This window comes from Heliangelus exortis, chromosome 2 (genome assembly GCF_036169615.1).
Source record: "Heliangelus exortis chromosome 2, bHelExo1.hap1, whole genome shotgun sequence".
Classification (NCBI taxonomy): domain Eukaryota; kingdom Metazoa; phylum Chordata; class Aves; order Apodiformes; family Trochilidae; genus Heliangelus; species Heliangelus exortis.
Window position 1 is genome coordinate 74313105 of NC_092423.1, and position 19037 is coordinate 74332141.

Consider the following 19037-nt stretch of genomic DNA (forward strand, 5'->3'; position numbering starts at 1 on the left):
AAAATACTGTAAACTGGATAGTGCTGTAATTGTTCTTCAAGAAGCAGGAAAACAGCCTATGAGGTTACTTGAAAAGCTGACATACTTTGGCTGAACTCCTTTGACCACACGAACCTGAATACTTAGAACACAAAAATCTAGTTTCCATAGTATCCTAGAACCAAAAAACAGGTTAAAAAATGCAACTCCTTCTTCTCTCACACTGCATTTTTTCCCCCTCCATCTAAATTTAAACTGTCATCTTTGATTTAGTTCTATTGGTGTAGGTGAAAGGCAAATTAGGTTCTTTATATACATTCCTTGTTGGGTTTCCCCCTCTACTGCAAGTGCAGAAGAGAACTCGTCGTGCTTTGCTCCTGGTTTTCTCTCTGTGTTGAGTTTGGTGCTCTTTCTACACATTTTATTTAAATTGCCACATACACTTGTTACTCTGTTTGGGTTTCGTTCTTCTCTTCTCCTTTCCATGGTGATTGATTGCCATCTGGGGGCTAACATGAGCCCACCACGCTAATTTCACTTATTCTATCCATTAACTGCTGCTGTCTCCAGGGTCAGAGACAAATGTATGAATCCACTTTATCTCTCAGCTTACAGAAGATTTCATACAGGGAGCCTTATATTATGAAACGGCTACATCAGTCTCTAATTACTCAGCTCTACCCTGAGTTGAATGCTGGTGTACCTTGAGAAACAGCATGCAAAAGCACATTTGTTTAAGTCCTCAGACGGTTAACATTGTGCATAACCTCCTCACAAATTACAGCCTCAGCTGCAGCACATCCATTAGTCTGGAAGAATGAAGATTCCCAAGTGGCTCTGGTGCCTTTCCCAATTCCCTTGCGACCCACCAATCCTCTCAGTGCTTTCTCTGCATGTAGGGAGTGTTCGGAGCTAATCAGGTCAATGATCATCTCGCAGCTCAGGGGACATGACAGGAGCCTATCACAGCAGTTACCCGATCCTCCAGACCTGAGCACTCTTGCTGAGAATCTCATGTTAAGAAACATTGCTTTGGTGACTCTTCTCACTCCTTAGGAGCCTCTGAGGATTTCAGCTTATCTTTCTCTCTCCTTCAGACAGTGAAGAGTTCAACGCCAGCGACAGAAAGGCAGAGCAGTATGCAGCTACCCGGAGGGTGTTGATTGAAACTTAGATTACCTCCAAATCACTGTTGATGCGACTGATGCTCCAGCTTTACTCGAGAAAAGATTTCAATTAAGGTAAGTGCTGCTTTATCTCGCAGACTGCAGCGCGCCGAAAATTTCTGCATGGAAAGTTCAAACTGAGTAAACTGGGAGGCTGCACTGCAGCAAGGGAGCCGGCGCCGCGTGTAGAGGCTGGGGGCAGAGGCAAATGTCCCAGCCTGGAACTCCTCCCTGGAGGGATGCAGGTTTTAAGCAGCTTCTTATGAATGGCTGCAGCTATTGCCGTTTCGGTGGTTGTCTGAGGCTTGAAAAGAAAGAAAAAAAAAAAAAAAAGAAAAAAAAATACACACACATACACACACATATATATATAAAAGAAGCCCGCAGGGGTGTGAAAAGGGAGGAGGAAAAGCAAGCGCACTTTCGCCCTTTGTGCTGATCTACGTTTATCTGAGGAAACACAGCAGCTGGAAAGCTGGAAAGCAGCACATTAAGGTAAAACTTCATTCTGAATAAGAAGCATTGTTCCTTTGCAAGAAAGAGCACATAGATACGAGTCTTCGAAGTCCCATGGCATTTAGAGAAGGCAGAACAGGATTTTAAAATGTGAGTCAAGAATATGCATGCAGCTTTCCAGGTTACTGTCACACTGAGGACTGTGACTGGCGTGTGTAATGTTGTGCTCGGAGGCTGGTGGGGCTTGGGTAGTTGCTTTCACAGGATTAGCAGTTCTCTGGGAAGATAAGAGTGAAAGGGAATGTTGGTTCAGTGTAAGTGATCAGAAAATTGAATTGGTAGTTGCTGAGGGAAAAAAAATGTAGCGCTTGATTGAAGAGGGAGAGAACGTATTTTTCATTGGATGATGGAAAGTGTGGCATATCAAAAGAAATAGACTGCTAATTGAAGATCTTTATCTGTAACAAAAGGAAAAAAAAGAGAGTAGTCGAGTTAGGCTGTCATGAAAGATTAAATGATTAATAAGAAAAAGCCAGTGATACTTAGAGAGCAGGAGTTAGATGACCCAGTGTATCCCTGGTGTATCCACCCTAAAACATCTAAAGTAAACTGAACTTTATAATCTTAGTCAAATCCACTCTCAGTATCTGTGCTGTCAGGAGATACAATTAAGGACAATCCAAACTTTTTAAATACTGTAAGGGACCAAATTAAGATTTATTATATTAAAGATGCAAGTGTTCTTCCTGTTGCCTGAATAAATTTACACATTGTGTTTAAAAATCTGTCACAACAGGGAGAAAATATCAAGTGAAAGTTAATTGTTTTAAAATCTTGCTGTCTTAAACAGATGTAGAACTCCTAGGCAGTTTATAATATTGTGAATTAATTATACTGCTTTTTATCAGCTAATACTGTTTACTTTCATTAAATACCTGTGTAGCTGTTTATCATTGAATTTTGGTGACACAATTCATAACACTATACCTTTCATGAAAAGCTCAAATACTCAGTATGGAAATACAGTTCTTCATTCAAAAATACATACCAAGCCCCAGCCCTGCTCCACACTCTGCCCCCCTCTCACACTTCCCCCTCCAAAAAGAGGAAAAAAAAATTTTAAAGAAGAAGAAAAAAATAATAAAAGAAACCAACAAACCAGGGAAATATTGGTTATCTGCAGGTTTCTTATTTATTCCATTAACTTTTTCTGTAAGAAATATGAAGTCCTCTTTCTCACAAAAAACATTAGCACATGGGAAAATGACCTCAGATTTTTGGGCAATGTACTAAGAATACTGATACTTTCAACTTTCTGTCATTATATGTTCTTTCTTGAAAATTATTTCTAAAGTAATATTTTAATTTTTTTTTCTTTTTTTTTTTTGTGATGAATACTAGTATGTCCATCATTTTCTTGTAAGGGAAGTTGGAAGTTGGGTTTGGAATTTCTTTTACTGAGTTTTGTGCTTCCAGAAAGAGATGGAAATCTTCACCAGGGTAGAAATTTTTGAATGTATAAATCAGCTTCCCTAATGGTCATCTTCACTTTTTTCCTTTCATGAATAATCAATGGTTTCTCAGCATAATTAGTATTCACTAATATGCATCAGAATATTTATTTTTAAAAATGAAGGACAATAATTTAATGTATCACATGGAAAAAAAGTCTAGTGTAAACAATACCGATGCAGTTGCAGGCATCCAGATTACAAAGAGCAGGAACTTCCATTCCAGTCTTTTACAAAGACTGACTATAAACATTGTTTCACATGATGGTTCTGTTCCTCTTGTCTCACTAAGCTGTTTCTGGAAGTAAGAAATAAATAAATCACACTTTCATGGCAGTGTGTCTGGGGGTTTCTAAGCAAACCTTACAACTGCACTTGCATCTCTATTATTTTAGAAGATCAGATGTTCAATCTGCTTCTAAGTGAAGAGCACTTACTTTCTAGGATGCTCACATCAGAAGCTATGTGAGATGACAGTTCACCAAAGAATGGGAGATTCTGGTATTGCTCATGTTTTGATAAAAATAGGCAATGATGCTATAATTGTTATTTTAACTTTTCCATGGGTGTATTGCTGGCTTCCTCATATGTAGTGATGATCCAAAAGTGCTCTCATCAATTAAATACATATCTGCATGCAGGGTTCACCCTTATTCTGCCTTAAGCAGAATTAGTACTGGCAGAGGAACATGATTGCTATCTGGCCCAACTCGACTGAAAGTTAGCTTTTGATGCTAATGCTTTTATGTTTTAGGAGCTTTTAAAGAAAATTTATTATGTTGAGTTTTGGAAAGGGATAAAGTAATGTGACTGTTCTGAAAGCTTACTTGGAACAAACTATACAGCAAAAGCCCAGCTAAAACAATGATCATAATATTTGAAAAACAGCTGTTAATGACCACAGATAATAATGCAGATAATGTCAGGTAAAGGTATATAGTATGTTATTTCAAGGAGACAGGGTGATAGTGAGATAGAATAAGCTTCAGGGATTAATGAGTTTTCCCAGTTTCCTTTCTTGGAGATATACAGGATATTTACTTCACTAGAAAGGAAGAATTCAAGCTCTCTGTTATTAACTGGAGAACTGATATCAGCTTATCAATCAAGATAATTTGCATTCCACCAGACTCTTGTTATCCCTGCTACTTTTTTTATTTTCTTAGTCTGGTTTCTGGGCACTTATTGTTGCACCTCTGAGTAGCACCTTTCTCATTGTATAGCTTCGTGTTTTGCCCAACCATTTGTGTTTCTTTTCATACTGTTCCTCTTAGCATTCTCCTCCTTTTTTTCTTTCATCTACCATGATTTAATGCTTCATCTCTTTCAAATCCATTCTCCTCCTTTAATGCTGCCAGAACATTGCTTTCTCATTTGGTCCACCTGTGTAAATTTTTTATTTTCATTGAAATAGAAAAACTCTCTGGAATACTCCAGTACTCACATGAATGAGATACGTTTGCTCCAACACTCTGCCACCTTTTTATCCTCTTTTTCTGTGTTTTTAATTGTTTAAGATTGTACACTCTTTGTACCAGGGACTGTATCTCAGTGTACAGTAAGTAGCTAGTACAGTAAGTGATGGTTCTGTTTCCATCTTCGGAGCTTATGTGTGTGTCTACACTGCAGAAATCACATGCTCTTAACTGGTTCATGGAAACAAAGCTCTGCAATATTTAACTCAGATGCCTCTCAATGTAATTGTTGTAAAAGTATGCCTTGCAGTTAAACAAGAAATATATATTGAAGTGTATATATATATATATATATATATATATCTTCTTATAAATCTGTAACTTCTCAGTATATTTTCAGGTGTTATTTTCAAGACACTCTGAAAGTTGTACTTTCTGAACTTACGACACAGAATTAGTTCGTTTAGAGCCAAATGTAATGTTTGCTACTACTTTTTCCTAGCTTCTCTTTTTATTGGTCTATATCATTATTGCAGCATATTAAAGAATGAGTTTCAAACCTTTTCTTTCTTTGTATTAATAGAACCTGTCACGAAGGTCCACTTGTTCTGCAAAGATGTAACTTTTTGAAGGTATTTGGTTTGGCATGTGTCACTGGATGAATAATTGTAAGATTTTTGTAGCAGAGCTTTGAAGCTTCAGTGGTGTTTTGAGGGGGAGAAAACTTAGACTGATTTCTTGTTGAATCTTCAAGCCTTGTAGTTTTGAGGCGAGGATAAATCTTTCATGTAGATATTTTTTATATCAAACTAAAATACAAACCTACATCACCTATTTATTACAGGATGTGGTATTTAGCAGAAGTCAAAGACATATATTTTGCAATGCTAATATTGCAATGGATTCTACAGAGAGGCTTCTTATTCTCTCAACCACATGGATTCTAAGATATTGCATCCTAAGACTCGGTCAGATGACTTTAGGAGCAGCTGTGGTTCAGTTTCTGTCAAATGTATCCCTTCAGTTTTGGGAGTGAAGTGGGAGTGAAGAAAGTCTTGCTTTGAAGATCAGACATGGTGATATACACCAGACAGTTCTGGGGCTGGGCTGGCATCTTTCTCCTCTAGATGTCACAGCTGACAATATTTTTTTAAGGGAATGACTGCATTGGTTGACATATGTATAATGTAAATTATTTTTACTGTCCTGTGTCCCAGAAGGGCATGATTTGGGGTCTGTGGGTGCTGAAGTCTATCTCTGTGCTGTTGTGCTGAATGGCCCAGGCCTGCAATCATAGCTCAGACTGGAAACCTTTATGGAGACATTCATAAGAAACATAGAGCTTTGAGATTCAAAATAAGAAAGTATCTAAGTACCTAACTCACAGTAAAGTGCTGTCTCCCACATGTTTAAAAGTTTTATATGTACCAGGATTATGTTGTCCTTCAGATTTCTGAGTACAGTGTATTCAGAACAGTAAGCAAAGCAGATGATAAATACTTGTTAAATGTTAAACAGTTAAATGGCTTGGATGAGTAGTTTTTGTTTCCAAATTTAGATCAGAATTACTATTCTTGTCATGCATGCATTTACTCACTGGCCACATTAATATCATGGTCAGCACACAAAATATAGTTATAAAATACATTTGTGGCTGACTTGCTTGGAAAAAGTTTTGAATTTGTTTTTTTTTTTTTTTGTCTTTCTCCCAGTGAAGGTAAATAAGGATGCAAACCCACCCCTGTTCCACAAAACAGACAAGACTTTTGACCTCTCTTGATCCACAGTATACTCCACCACTGATCCAAAAATCTGGGTTTTGACTTAGGTCATTTAAAGTCTATAAGCATTAGGTAGGTTCTTGGCTGGTGTTCAATGAAGGCTGCCAATAGGTGCTAAATGTAATTGTAAATGCAGACACACATTTGCTAAACCCTTGCCTGTGGCCATTTATTCCTTTCACAAAGATTTCGGGTTTTTTTATGCAGTTCAACCACTACCCAAAAGGGCTTGATTTGAACTGGTGACCCAGGTTCTGAGTTTCCTTACCACTTCCTTATATATTCCACATTCCCCTTGGACCCTTTTATATATGCATATATAAAAATAGTACAGTGTTTCTGTATATGGAGTTGAGATGGCATTTTAAGCAACTCTTAAAAGCCTTTATGAAGATGGCAAAGTACCTTTATTAATAATGACCTTCTTGGCATTCTGTCCTCAAGCATACTGGCTCTCTGTGTACATGTTACACGCATTCATATATCTGTTTTATGTGTAGTTCGATATAATCTGAAAGGAAAAAAAAATAAAAAGAAAGAAGAAGAAAGACGGAGGCTCCAACTTATGGTTCATTTTTCCTGTTTAAGAAAATACTGCAAAATAAAAAAACCGTGGTTAAATGGAACAAATATGCTAGAACATACATTTTAATAACAGTTTTATAAGAATATCTGTAGCACAAGAAAGAGCTGAAAACTAGCATTTCTTGACTAAATTTCCATTGTCCTGAACAGTCTGAACATAATTTTACCCAGTATTTTTGCTGGAGATTTGATGATGAAGGCCTTCTGCCACATCAGAATTCACTCAACTTTAGCTGCTTTTACAGATGTGAAAATATTATCCAAGTTCAAGTAATATTCCAATAATTAAACTGGAGTATTAATTATACCGCAGATTGAAAAGGCATTTCCTTTTCATTTAGGAAACTTTTGTCTTTGCTTGTTAAATATCTTTTCATTTCTCACTAAAAAGTTAATAATAATCTTGATACTTCTTTACCATAATTTTTAATATTTAACCATATAGCTTGCAAATGGTAAATTGAATATTAATTCATTGCAATCCCTGTCCCAGGTAATGCTTATTATTCCTTTTCTGCGTAAATTAGTAAAATTAATAATAATTTAGGAGAGAAGTAAACCTGTCTAGTGTAGAACTACCTCACTGTTAAAGACATCCTGATTTAGTCTGGTAGGAGAAAAAGAAGACAAAATAACCCCTGTGCCTTTGAATATCCCTTTTTTCTTATCACTGTGTGATGAGCAGTTCTTTCAGGATACAGCTTTATTTCATGTTCTCATACATAGTTGGTTACATAGTTGTTGGGTTTTTCTCTGTTTTACTGTGACCTCCTAGACAGTAGGACTTAGAAATGAAGCTGTTCCCTATGAATCCCAGACACTAGAGGTAAGGGAAAAAGTCTAGAGAGAGGTTGACTTTCCATTGGTAAAGGAGGACCAGGTTAGAAACCACTCAATCAAATTGGACATACAGAAGTCCATGGGCTGCAATGGGATGCACATGAGTGCTGAGATAACTGGCAAATATTACTGCTGGGCCACTCTTCATCATTTTTGAAAAAAGTCATGAAGGACAGGAGAGGTGCCTGAGGACAGAAGGAAGGTAAATATCAACCCAGTCTTCAAAAAGGGAAAGAAGGGTGACCCAGAAAACTACAGACTGGCTAGTGTCACCTCTGGATGTCATTTCTAAACATGTGGAAGAAAAGAATGTTACTGGGAATGGTCAACATGGATTGTCCAGGGTTCAGTCATATTTGTCCAATCTGACAGCCTTCTGTGATATCATAACTGGCTGGTTAGGTCACAGGAGAGCAGGAGGTGTAATCTACCTTGACTTGAGCAAAGCTTTTGACATTCTCTACCACATCCTTCTCATTAAGAAACTCAGGAAGTATGATTTAAATGAGTGGGAAGTGAGTTGGATTGAGAGCTGGTTGGGTAACAGAGTTCAGAGGATTGATATCGGTGGTTCAGCGACAAGTTGGAAGTTTGTAGCTAGCAGTGTCTGCCAGTGGTCAGTACTGGGTCCTGTCTCATTTAATCAGTGACCTATATGAGAGGACAGAGTGTACCCTCAGCAAGTTTGCTCATACAAAACTGGGAGGAGTGGCTGACACACCAGAGGGCTGTGCTGCCATCCAACCTGACCAGGACAGGCTGGAGGGTTGGGCAGGGAGCAACCTAATGAGTTTCAATAAAGGCAAATGTAAAGTCCTGTGCTTGGGGTGGAACAACTGCATGCAGGGATGATCTGCTGGAAATCAGCCCTGAGGAGAAAGATCTTGGAGCCCTGGGAGACAGTAAGTTAAACATGAGCCAAGAGTGTGCCCTTGTGGCCAAGAGGACTAATTATATTCTGGGGCACATTAGGATGAGTGCAGCCAGAGTGGATGGTGGGAGGTTCTTCTCCCCCTCTATTCTGTTTTAGTGAGGCCACATCTGGAATACTGTGATCAGTTCTGGGCTCCCCATATCAAGAGAGACAAGGAACTGCTGGAAAGAGTCCAACAGAGAGGACTGAGGCACTGGAGTATCACTCTTATGAGGAAAGGTTGAGAGAACCAGGTTTATTTAGTCTGGAGCAGAGAAGACTGACAGAAGAACTTAATGTCTATAGATATCTAAAGGGCAAGTATAAGGAGAATGGAGCCATATTCTTTTCAGTAGTGTTCATCGATAGGACAGGAGGCAATGAGCACAAGCTGGAACACAGGAAGTTCCATCTAAACATGAGGAAAAACTTCTTTAGTGTGAGAGTGACAAAGCACAGGAACAGGCTGTCTAGAGAGGCTGTAGAGTCTCCTTCTATGGAGACATTCAAAACCCACATGGATGCAATAGTGTGTTATTTGCTTTAGGCAATCCTGCTTTAACAGGGGTGTTGGACTAAATGCTCTCTAGCGGTCCCTTCCAACTCCAATGACCCTGTGATTCTGTGGGTCCATAAAACAGACTTTTTGGTTGTATGTTGAGGGCTTTTTGGGAGGTGTTTTTTTTTTTTTTTTTTTTTTTTTTTTTTTGGGTTTTGTTGTTGTTGTTTTGTTTTTTTTTATTTGCCCCTTCTTTTTCTGAACTGCTACTTGAAGGAGCAATATGTTAAAATAAATTACATAAAATGTGATATACCTGGCTTCTGCTTGAAAGAGTGAGAATTTCAGAATAAACGCAGAGATTAAGAAGTAATATTGAAAAGGTAACTGCTGATAAGGAAAACGCTCAAACAAGCTTGTTAATTAAAATATTACTTGAAGAGTAACAATTTTCTCTGATGGTTTTTTCATTCAGTGTAAGGTTTTCTACCCATTTTTTTGGTCATCATTGCATATAAACCAATTGACACTTTCAGGCACCACCACTTTGTTCATTATTTGTCCTTTTGCCTCCTTATCATCTTCCATCTCCCTCCCCTCTTTTATTATTATTTAGAATGGAAAAGTCCTTTGTCTCATGCACAGAACATGTAAGCAACTAAATTCAGGTCCATCAATGGACTTCAATCTCTCTCAGAGTTCCCTATCTGGTGTTGCACATAGCAATTACCTGTCGTTCTTTCTCACCCTGAGAGCCAAAATGTGTAAGTCAAGGACATCTACGAGTTCTAGCAGCCAAGAATATGAGTAATTCTAGGCTGGCTGTAGAGGAGATATTGTGTATGGTAGAATGGAGAAGAGCCATCAGGACAAGCATCTGGATGTTTTTACCAGGTAAAGTTTAAAAAAAAACCAAAACACAACAAACCCCAGCAAGACAGGAAACACTATAATTTGTGGGGTGTTTGTTTTTTTGCTCCTCCTCTAGAGGAATTTTTCTCTAGGCTTGCCGTTAAAACTGGGTTATTTTGTTTGTTTATTTGGTTAGGTTTTTATTTGGTTAGGTTTTGTTTATTTGGTTTGGTTTTTTTCCTCTGCTTGGAACTCCCTGGAGCGTTATCTTCCAACAAACAATCGACATTTTTTGCTAATATTTTCTAAAGGTCACTCTTTTTTAATCAACTAATTTTTCCTGTAATAATTGTATGACTTTTTTTGTCCTTTTTGTGATAAATGAGCGTGAATATTTTAAATAGAAAATTCACATAATTAACTATCTTTTAAAATGTTATTGTTACCGTTCTGTGGAGAGGGGCTGGAAAGGGAATGCTGAATATCCAGAATTACCATTTGTTTCTCATTTCCTGGTGGCTATACAGCCTATCTGTGACACATGCCTAGGGATTCTAGTTCAATCTGCTAGAAATGGCAGGTTGCTATGTTTTAATTTTTCTCTTGAATGGAAGTTTTTCCAAATACCTCTAAATGTATTTCTTCTGCTCTGTGTAGGTAAGAATGGGTTCATGTTGTTCAAAAACCTAGTGATAGATGGTGATTTTAACAAAGAGCTGAGATTTAATAAATCTAACTTGATAAGATCTTACTTATTTTATAATAGGTGGGGTTCATTTCCATGAAGCCTAACTCAGTTATTTCTGTCAGTGCAAGTGGTGCTGGCAAAACACAAACCAATCTACCAAAAAATTATTTAATGCCATTTTTCTCTATCCACTAGCTCTTTAGGTTTTCTTTGGGCCATAGTAGAGAAATATTAACATTTCAAAGGATACTTTAGTATATTTCATTCTTTGACTGTCTGCCTCTGACTTTGTGTCTTGTGCAAAAATGATTAAGGAAAGAGATCTTATCCCAATCAAAACTATAAAACATACAAGTATTGAAGGGTATATCTGTTGGTGTTTTATGCTTTTCCTGTTTTTTTTGTTTTCAGATTTCACTTTTGAGGAATAATTGTGTGATATTTCTAATGTCCATATTAAAGTCCTTCTAAATTTTCTGATACGGTATTTTCAGTATATTACAGTGAAAGTACACAGAAATATTTCTATCGGAAAATGTCTTCATCCTACCTCTTTAGCAATAATATCTCCAAGTAGAAATTATACTTCTTGCAAATAAAGAAATGGGTCACATAGGTCTACGTTTCATGGAATATATTTATTTTCTCTTGAAGTACAATTCATAAGGCATAGATGTGATGTCTTAAATAGCTTGTCAGAAAAAAAAAAGAGATTATTAATGCAGATCTTCCAAATATACTGTTCTTCAGTACCATCAGTACCCCTGAAGGCAAACATTTGAAGAGGCAGAATGAGCCATAACAACAAGATAAATGCTGTTAGTAGGATAAAACATAATACAAGAAAACAGAGGAATATCTTCTGTCAAACAGGAAAGTATAGTAATCAAGATTATTGTTGTAGTTTTCAGCTTCATTGCAAGTATCTAATGAGTATGAATTTGAGTATAAATTTGATGTATGAATTTATAATTTCATATGAGAATGGAATCACATATGTTGGAAGTTAATACAATAACATTGTAGAAATTCTCAATCTCTGTTTAAAAGTAGATCTTATTTAGTGTCCATTGACAAGAGATTTATAATCAGGTAATGTTGTTGTATCTCTCGTGTACACTGAATATGATTGATAGAATTAGAAAATCTAACGAGCACGTAGGTTTGATAAGCTTTGAAATTTCATGAACTGAGTAAACAAAGCCAAATTCTCAGAGCTATGACCTCTTGATTTCTTCTATACTGTTATGTCTTGAGCAGAAGTGTTAATCAGTGGCTGGGGTGTTGAATAATGGACAATTTTCTTCTTTGGTCATTAAGAAGTGCCATGTGCTGGACGGTGCAGCAGCTGACCTAGCAGATGTTAGGTGAAGATGGCATACCATCAGCAGTTGTTGAGCTTTTTCTCTTGGACAAATTGAACTTTATGAGTACTGAAATTATTTTTATTCTCTGCTGATATTCCTTTGTCACTTAATATTTAGGATGGTTTTTCTCCTTTTCCCCCATGCTGTTAGAGAGAGGTTTTTCTTCCCAACACTTGGAGAGTGCTCTGTCTGTCCAACATAATGGTCAAGAGATGTTTCCTTCTTTCATTTTGTTCCCACTCAGCAGACCAAGGGTAGAGGTCTAGTGCAACTCCTTTCTGGGAATCATGTTTCCCTCCACAGCTTCTTATCATCATGTTTTCTTTTCTGTGCCTAAGGAAATAATGGTTCACTGTCTCAACAACACCAAACTCAAACTTTTACAAGAGATTGACTTGAGATCACAATTTGTCCTAATGGCAGATAAATCTGGAGACTATCATAGATATAAGCATAATCATTTGTAGTTTGGATTAAAGAAATGATGGGGGTTAGAGGGATTGAGGCTATATTTCTACTTGAATATGGAAGCAGTATGGTTATTTTTGTTAACAATGGCAGCCAGTAATTACAGCCTTTTCTCTTTCTGCTGCCTCAGGGGAACTGAACTGCTGCTATCTCAAGGGAGATAGGTTCAAAGGAGAATAGTAAGTGTTAAATGGCAGCAGCCAGTAGCAGTTTGAGATAGCTATTTGTGAACCACTTCTCCCCTTTCCTGTTTCTTTTCTTTTCCTAAAAATTATGTTTCTGAAGTTTCCTTTAGAGCAAGTTTAGAGCAAGTTTAATACAGTCTAAACATTTGGAGGAGATTAGCAAACATAAATCTTTAGTTCAAGATAATCTATCTGCAGAAAATTCCCTCACCTTCCCATAACTGGATGCACTTTATTAAAACCACAGACAAATGCATCTAGGTTTTTGGTTTTTTTTTTTCCTCATGAACACAAAGTTTTACAACTTAGATTACAACTGTTTCTTGAATGTATGAAACATTATTTTGAATATGTGAAACGAACTCTTACCTTAGGAGTGATCTCTTTAACTGAAGAATACCAGGCTTCCTGCACTATGCCAAGAACTGTGTAAAATATTTAGAATGATGATGAGGAAAAAAATTAGTTTTTTATTTCTGTGAGTAAAATATACATTTTCTAAATTATACTTTGAGTCATGTACAATTATATTATTTCTTCTCTATTGTTCTCAGTCTTTCTAATGCCAAATAATGTACGTTTAACTAGTGGTGATTTTTTTCTGGCAGATAAGAAAATTCTTTTTTCTGTGAATTTATTAGAAAATACATCTGAGGAAAAAAAGTGGCACTTCTGCAAGCATGCACATTCATGAAAATCTTTTTTTGCATATTGCTGTCAGATAAACCTTGAACAGTGTTTGAAATTAGTTAATACTCAAAGCATGAAATGTTTAAATGTCCATACAGTCCTTACATACTTTGGATGATGAAATTGATACACCCCTTGTACTTGAAGGGATGTTTCCTAATCACACTCAATTTCTAATTGTTTATTTCCTGATATTTCTTCTCTTAATTATGTCTTCTCTAAAATCAGTCTTTCTGCTATTTGCAATTTCCTCAGGGCAGATTTCCCACTTAAAAGAGACCCTTCCTTTCCCCCAAAATTTTTTTGCTTAATAATTACTCCCCAGCACCTATAATTTTAAAGCAGACACCAAGTCAAAATAATAGACCAGAAAGTATCAGATCAGCTTATACTAAGGATCTTTTATATTACATTGGATCCACAATTATTCACATACTGTTTAAAAAAAAATGGGTTTATTATTGTGTACAGTTTTTCCTCTTACGGTGTGGTTGTGAGAGGATCCACTTAATGGGCAAATGTAATGAAAGAAAATTCCAGTCCAATCATTACATTGTAACTCTTTTTAAAACAATTGTGGAACTGGCCCTTTGAAATTTCGTTAATATTATCTGCAAATTACGTTTTTATTCCACTGCTTAGAAGGCTGATGCATTCACAGGACCCAAGTAAATAAAAGCTATGTAGGATAGTCCAAAAGACAATGTAAGGCTACAATATAAGGATTAATTGGGAAAGTAATCATGTTAGTTTTCTAATTATTCAAATCTTAATTACAACTCTGTTGGCCCAATTAGTTCAAAACACAAGGCTAATGTTAGGGTTGGGTGGATACTCAGCATCTGTGCATAAGTAAGAGGCATCTGTTGCCAAGAGGTGGAGTGATGGAAAGTGTCAACTCACCAGCTGTGAAGTCAACAAAGCTCTTAAAAACCAAATTTGAGCCAACACAATGATTTAGCACGCTTGGGAGAGTGTGAAGCTTATTGCAAATGTATACTTTATCTAGCTGTTGTCACCTAATGGGACTGAAACTAAGAACACTTAACTCTTTGCCTGCTTTTGTAACAACCTGCCTGACAGGAATCTGCAGTGGGGAATCTGGCAGTAACGTTTGTCCTGTCTGTGCTGCAGAGGGTTGATTTTGTGGTGTGGGGTTTTTTTGTTTGTTGGTTTGGTTTGTTTTCTTGAGCAAACGAGTAAAAAACCATAGAATCATGGAATAATTTGGGTTGGAAATTGATGGCCTCTAAAAGTCATCTAGTTTAACCCTCAAAATATTACTCAGCTTGTCAGAATAGGTAATGTCTTAGGATAGTTGAAGCATATTATAAGTATTCCGTACAGACAAAAGGATAGAAAATAGTAAAATATGAAGAGGAACATCTTATTTAAAAGTCTTGGCTTTTCTTTCCTAATACCTGTATCTCAATTCTCTACAGTTCTGTGGGGAGATATGGCTCTATTAAACCTCAGTTGTGCCTTGTCCATTGTTTATTGCTATCAATTCCAGAAAGACAGGATTTTTATGATTCTGACTATTGATACTGGTCTTAGTAATTTCTGCAATCACCCACAGAGATTGAAGCTATTAATAGTGTAGCTAACTTTACAAAGATGTGTTTAATATTTATGCATTATTAACATTTAATGGTAACATGTAAACTTTACTGAAAGATAATCAATTGACAGCAAGAACAAAAGAAGAAGCTGAACATTAAAAGCTAAAACAGAATCATATTGAACACTAATGCATTCTCTTTTGACCTAGTTCCGAATTTTATGGATCTTTTGTCAGTGACTTCATTTGCATTACTTTCAAGTTTTTATTTATTCACATTTCACAAAGTACAGGTAGAGGAATGTTTAGATTTATTGAAGTCTGATAATGTTAATTTACATGAAGTGCATAGTTTGGTATTGTGCTGCTGTGTAATAAAAATTATCTCACCTTCCAATATTGCCTTCATAGATTTTTCAGTTACATTAAAATAAAATAAAACGAAGTATCAAGGAAATAGCATTCTGGATACAGGTTTCCTTTGTAAATTAGAAGAAGAAAATCTTTGATTTTCTTGATGTTTGAGCAAATAGCCGTTTTTAGGTATGGTTTAGACTTTAATACGGAGCCTTATGCTCGATGTGTCTATTGCTGTATGGAAATATTCAGTCTATCCTATTAAAGCAACACTCTGGCTGGACTCCCCAGGCAACTCAACCCATCTCTAAAAAAGCATTTATAACTAAAGACCACACGTCCTGAGCAGGTATAAGGAAGTGGAAACTTCAGTGCTTGTAAATTTAGGACTTTGGTGACTTGGAAAGCCTATATTTTCTAGTCAAAATTTATTTGTTTCATAGGCAGAATATTTCATACCCACAAGGAAAATTAAGTATTTCTCCAAATTAAATTACAGTTTGTGTATAAACATGTGTGCAGTGATACAGACAGTAGTAGCATACTAGGCTTAACTAAGATAACCTGACCAATTTTACTTATTACCCAATTTCACTTTGTGATACTCCAGCAGAAGCTCCTGGAAGGTCTAAATTTGCCACTTCCACCACTGAATAACCAGTGTCACAAGTCTGACTACAGTATTTCTGTAAATGAGGAAGTGAAGGAACATAGTGAGACACAGGAATTAGTTACATGCAGTTTAGTGTTTTGGTTTTCAGCTTCCTGTCACAGTTGTGACTATATTTCACCTGCAAAATGTTCTTTCCCTTTAAATCATATTGACAATGTGAATAGAACGTGTATACTTTAACTAAACAACTTACCAATTCAAGTGGACTGCCTCAGCTGTAAGACATGAACTCAGAAGTGATAAACCATGGCACTGCTTCCGTAAAATGGAATAAGAAATCATTTTGACAGAGTTTAGATCTTGGTCTGGGCTGCTGAATGGGTTTGGTTGTGGGATTTATTATTTCCCCTCCCCCTTTTCTTTTCAAGGTCAACATTGCTTATGTTGTATAGAGTACATCTTACGTGAAGAAATGCAAGCTGTCTGGGTTAATGCTTTTGGGATCAAAATGGAACCCTGAACGCGTGAAAACACCACCTGAGAAACTGTGTTCACTGTCACCCCGTAAAGGCAAACAGTGACTGAACATCAGATAATCAAACTGCAAATCTTTACTAGGGGCTTGTTAAGAAAGATTTTGAAAGTAAATATCTCAGTCTGTCGGTAAGCAAAGAAAAGACTTTCCTGTTTTTTTAACTCCCTTGACTGAATGGAAAGAGAGTAGGAGCAGAAGTACTCAGTACACAAATTTTTTGTTCATTTCCTATCCCATCCTTTGCTAATGCAGGAAATATGATTAAGCTGAATAGCAATTTTTTTTTAAGATGATTTGACATTATTTTATGATAAGAACAGGTTTTTTTCAATGCCTAATCCATAATCATGCAGATGATAGGTTATAAAATCTCTGTAAGACTAGTTCATCCTTTGTGAAGATCTCTCAGGGCCTGGAATCATCACACCTGTGCTTCTCTGATCACAAAGGGAGATAATGTTTCATTTAGTGCTTTCTCATTCTGTATACTACAAGAATGCTAAAGCCTCAGTCACATGTAAACCAGGCTACATTATCTCCTTATCTAAACCATCCCCCCCTGTACATCTTACTGAGAAATAAACAGGTACATGAATAAAATTCCACATTTGTGGATAAAAATTATGCCAGCAATTTGACTCAAATAACATTGTATTCTAAGTTTATCAACTATTTTATATTTTTCTTTGCCATAAAATATTACCATTCAATTAATATTTACTTATTTATTTAAATCACGTTTTCCAAAATGAAAGGATTGCTTTGTTATCATTTTACTTCATAATTTCAAGTTGGTGTTACTTCCAAGACATTTGACATGAGGATCACCAAGACTGCATTAGCAGTTTCATGTTGAAAGCTCACCATGAAACTGCATGCAGCATAAAATCTCCTTTCTCAAGTAGACACTGTCTATCTTGTCTCAAACATATCAGCTAAGTCAAGTGAACTCAGTGAGGTTGTTCTGAAATGTTATTTGCTTCCTAAGAACAGATATTAGCAGTATCTGTCTGATAGAATCACATCTGCATATTCTGCTATTGCAGGTTGAATGGTTACAGTCATGTAAGTGAAAGAAATTATAATAGGTCGTATCCCTAGGCATCTAGACATGTTATCTCTTATCACTATTAGCTCTTCACACTGAGGTCAATGACACATTTTATAGGGCAACTCTTAAAAAATATTTTACCAACGATACTCACTTTAGAGCAACTACTCAATTTTACAAAATTATACAAAAGAAAAGGATATTAGATCTTGATCCATTGAAATACCTGTCATACTGATCTCAGTGGATCAAGATCCTATGGACTGTTTTTGAAAAGGGAAAGAAACCAAAAAACATATTTTAAAAACACAGGAGGAGCTATCTTTGTATCATATCTTGACAGCATATGATGAACATAACCAAGGGTTATGTTCGTCAATGCCACAATAACTCCTTTGAATCAAAAGCAACCGTAAGAAATGTAAATAAAGCTATGGAGTTTGGAAAATGTAGAGATATCAGAAGATTGTGTGTTTGTTTTTGACAAGTGTCTTCTTTCATTGCTCTGCTGCTGAATTTTTCCACTAATAACCGTGAGTCATCAGAACACTGATGCAAAAAGCATAGAATGTTAAAGACACATGAAACTTGTGATATAAAGCATAATTTTCCAGAGAAAAACAAAATTATGCTAACCATGGCAGAGCAATATCCTGCTATGTTAATCAGTGTAAACTCCTTTAAGTTAATTATCTTCACATTCAACATTATGGGATCAGTAAGAAGGAAAAGATTTTACTGTCCTGCACTGAAGTTCAGCAGCTATGTAATTCTTATCTAACCTGTATTAAAATACAGAACAGAAAACTTAGAGCACAGATCAGATCATTATTTACTTAGTAGGCTGGGATAAAGACAATACACAACCAGTCTCCCTGTATGCCATACCCCAGCAAAAATTTTCTGGAGTGTTGCTTTGGGGAGTTGATTTTTTTTCTCCAGTTTCCTTCAGTATGGGAACAAATCAGACACAGAATAGCATCAGTTCAGTTTTGCAGAGGAAGAAAATTACAGTACTTATTCTCTCAGAGACAAATTATACTCCCAAAGACACAAGGGAGCAGGCACTGTTATTGCATGTACAAAAGTCAAGAACAGTTGTTCAGAGCATAGTATACAAGGCACTGATCGTTCTTTTTGTACTCCTGTGACTTTCTACACATGAATTCGAGGCTCTTTCTAGCTGCACTAACTTTAACAACTTGGTATGATTTCAAGGGATTTGATTGTAAGGGACCTTTTTCACCTTCTTTCAAGGAGTCTTATAAAAATAACATTTGACATAAGTCTGTTTATCCCACGCTTTCTATTAACATTCATTTTTGTAAACTAATTATAAAATTATTTACTGATATTACAAATCAAATGGTGTTAATCAAATGCTTGTGGTAATAGCTGGTCATAACTTTCTCTGTGTTGTTATTAATAAAAATCCTCCTTCAGAACACCTCTTTGGTTTCTAGCTTCTCCTACTTCCTTAAAGTAAATTTACTCTACTTTAGAATAAATTGCAGAGCTCCTATTG

General features: G+C 36.3%; 1 protein-coding gene across 1 annotated transcript in view; it reads left to right on the forward strand.

Moving 5' to 3' along the window:
- Window positions 1-1076: 1076 nt before the first annotated feature.
- Window positions 1077-19037, forward strand: part of CDH12 (cadherin 12) — a 203462-nt gene continuing 185501 nt past the window's right edge. The window contains exon 1 of the mRNA XM_071736637.1: window positions 1077-1220. The gene's annotated coding sequence lies outside the window, so the exon portion shown is untranslated. The remainder of the gene's footprint in view (window positions 1221-19037) is intronic.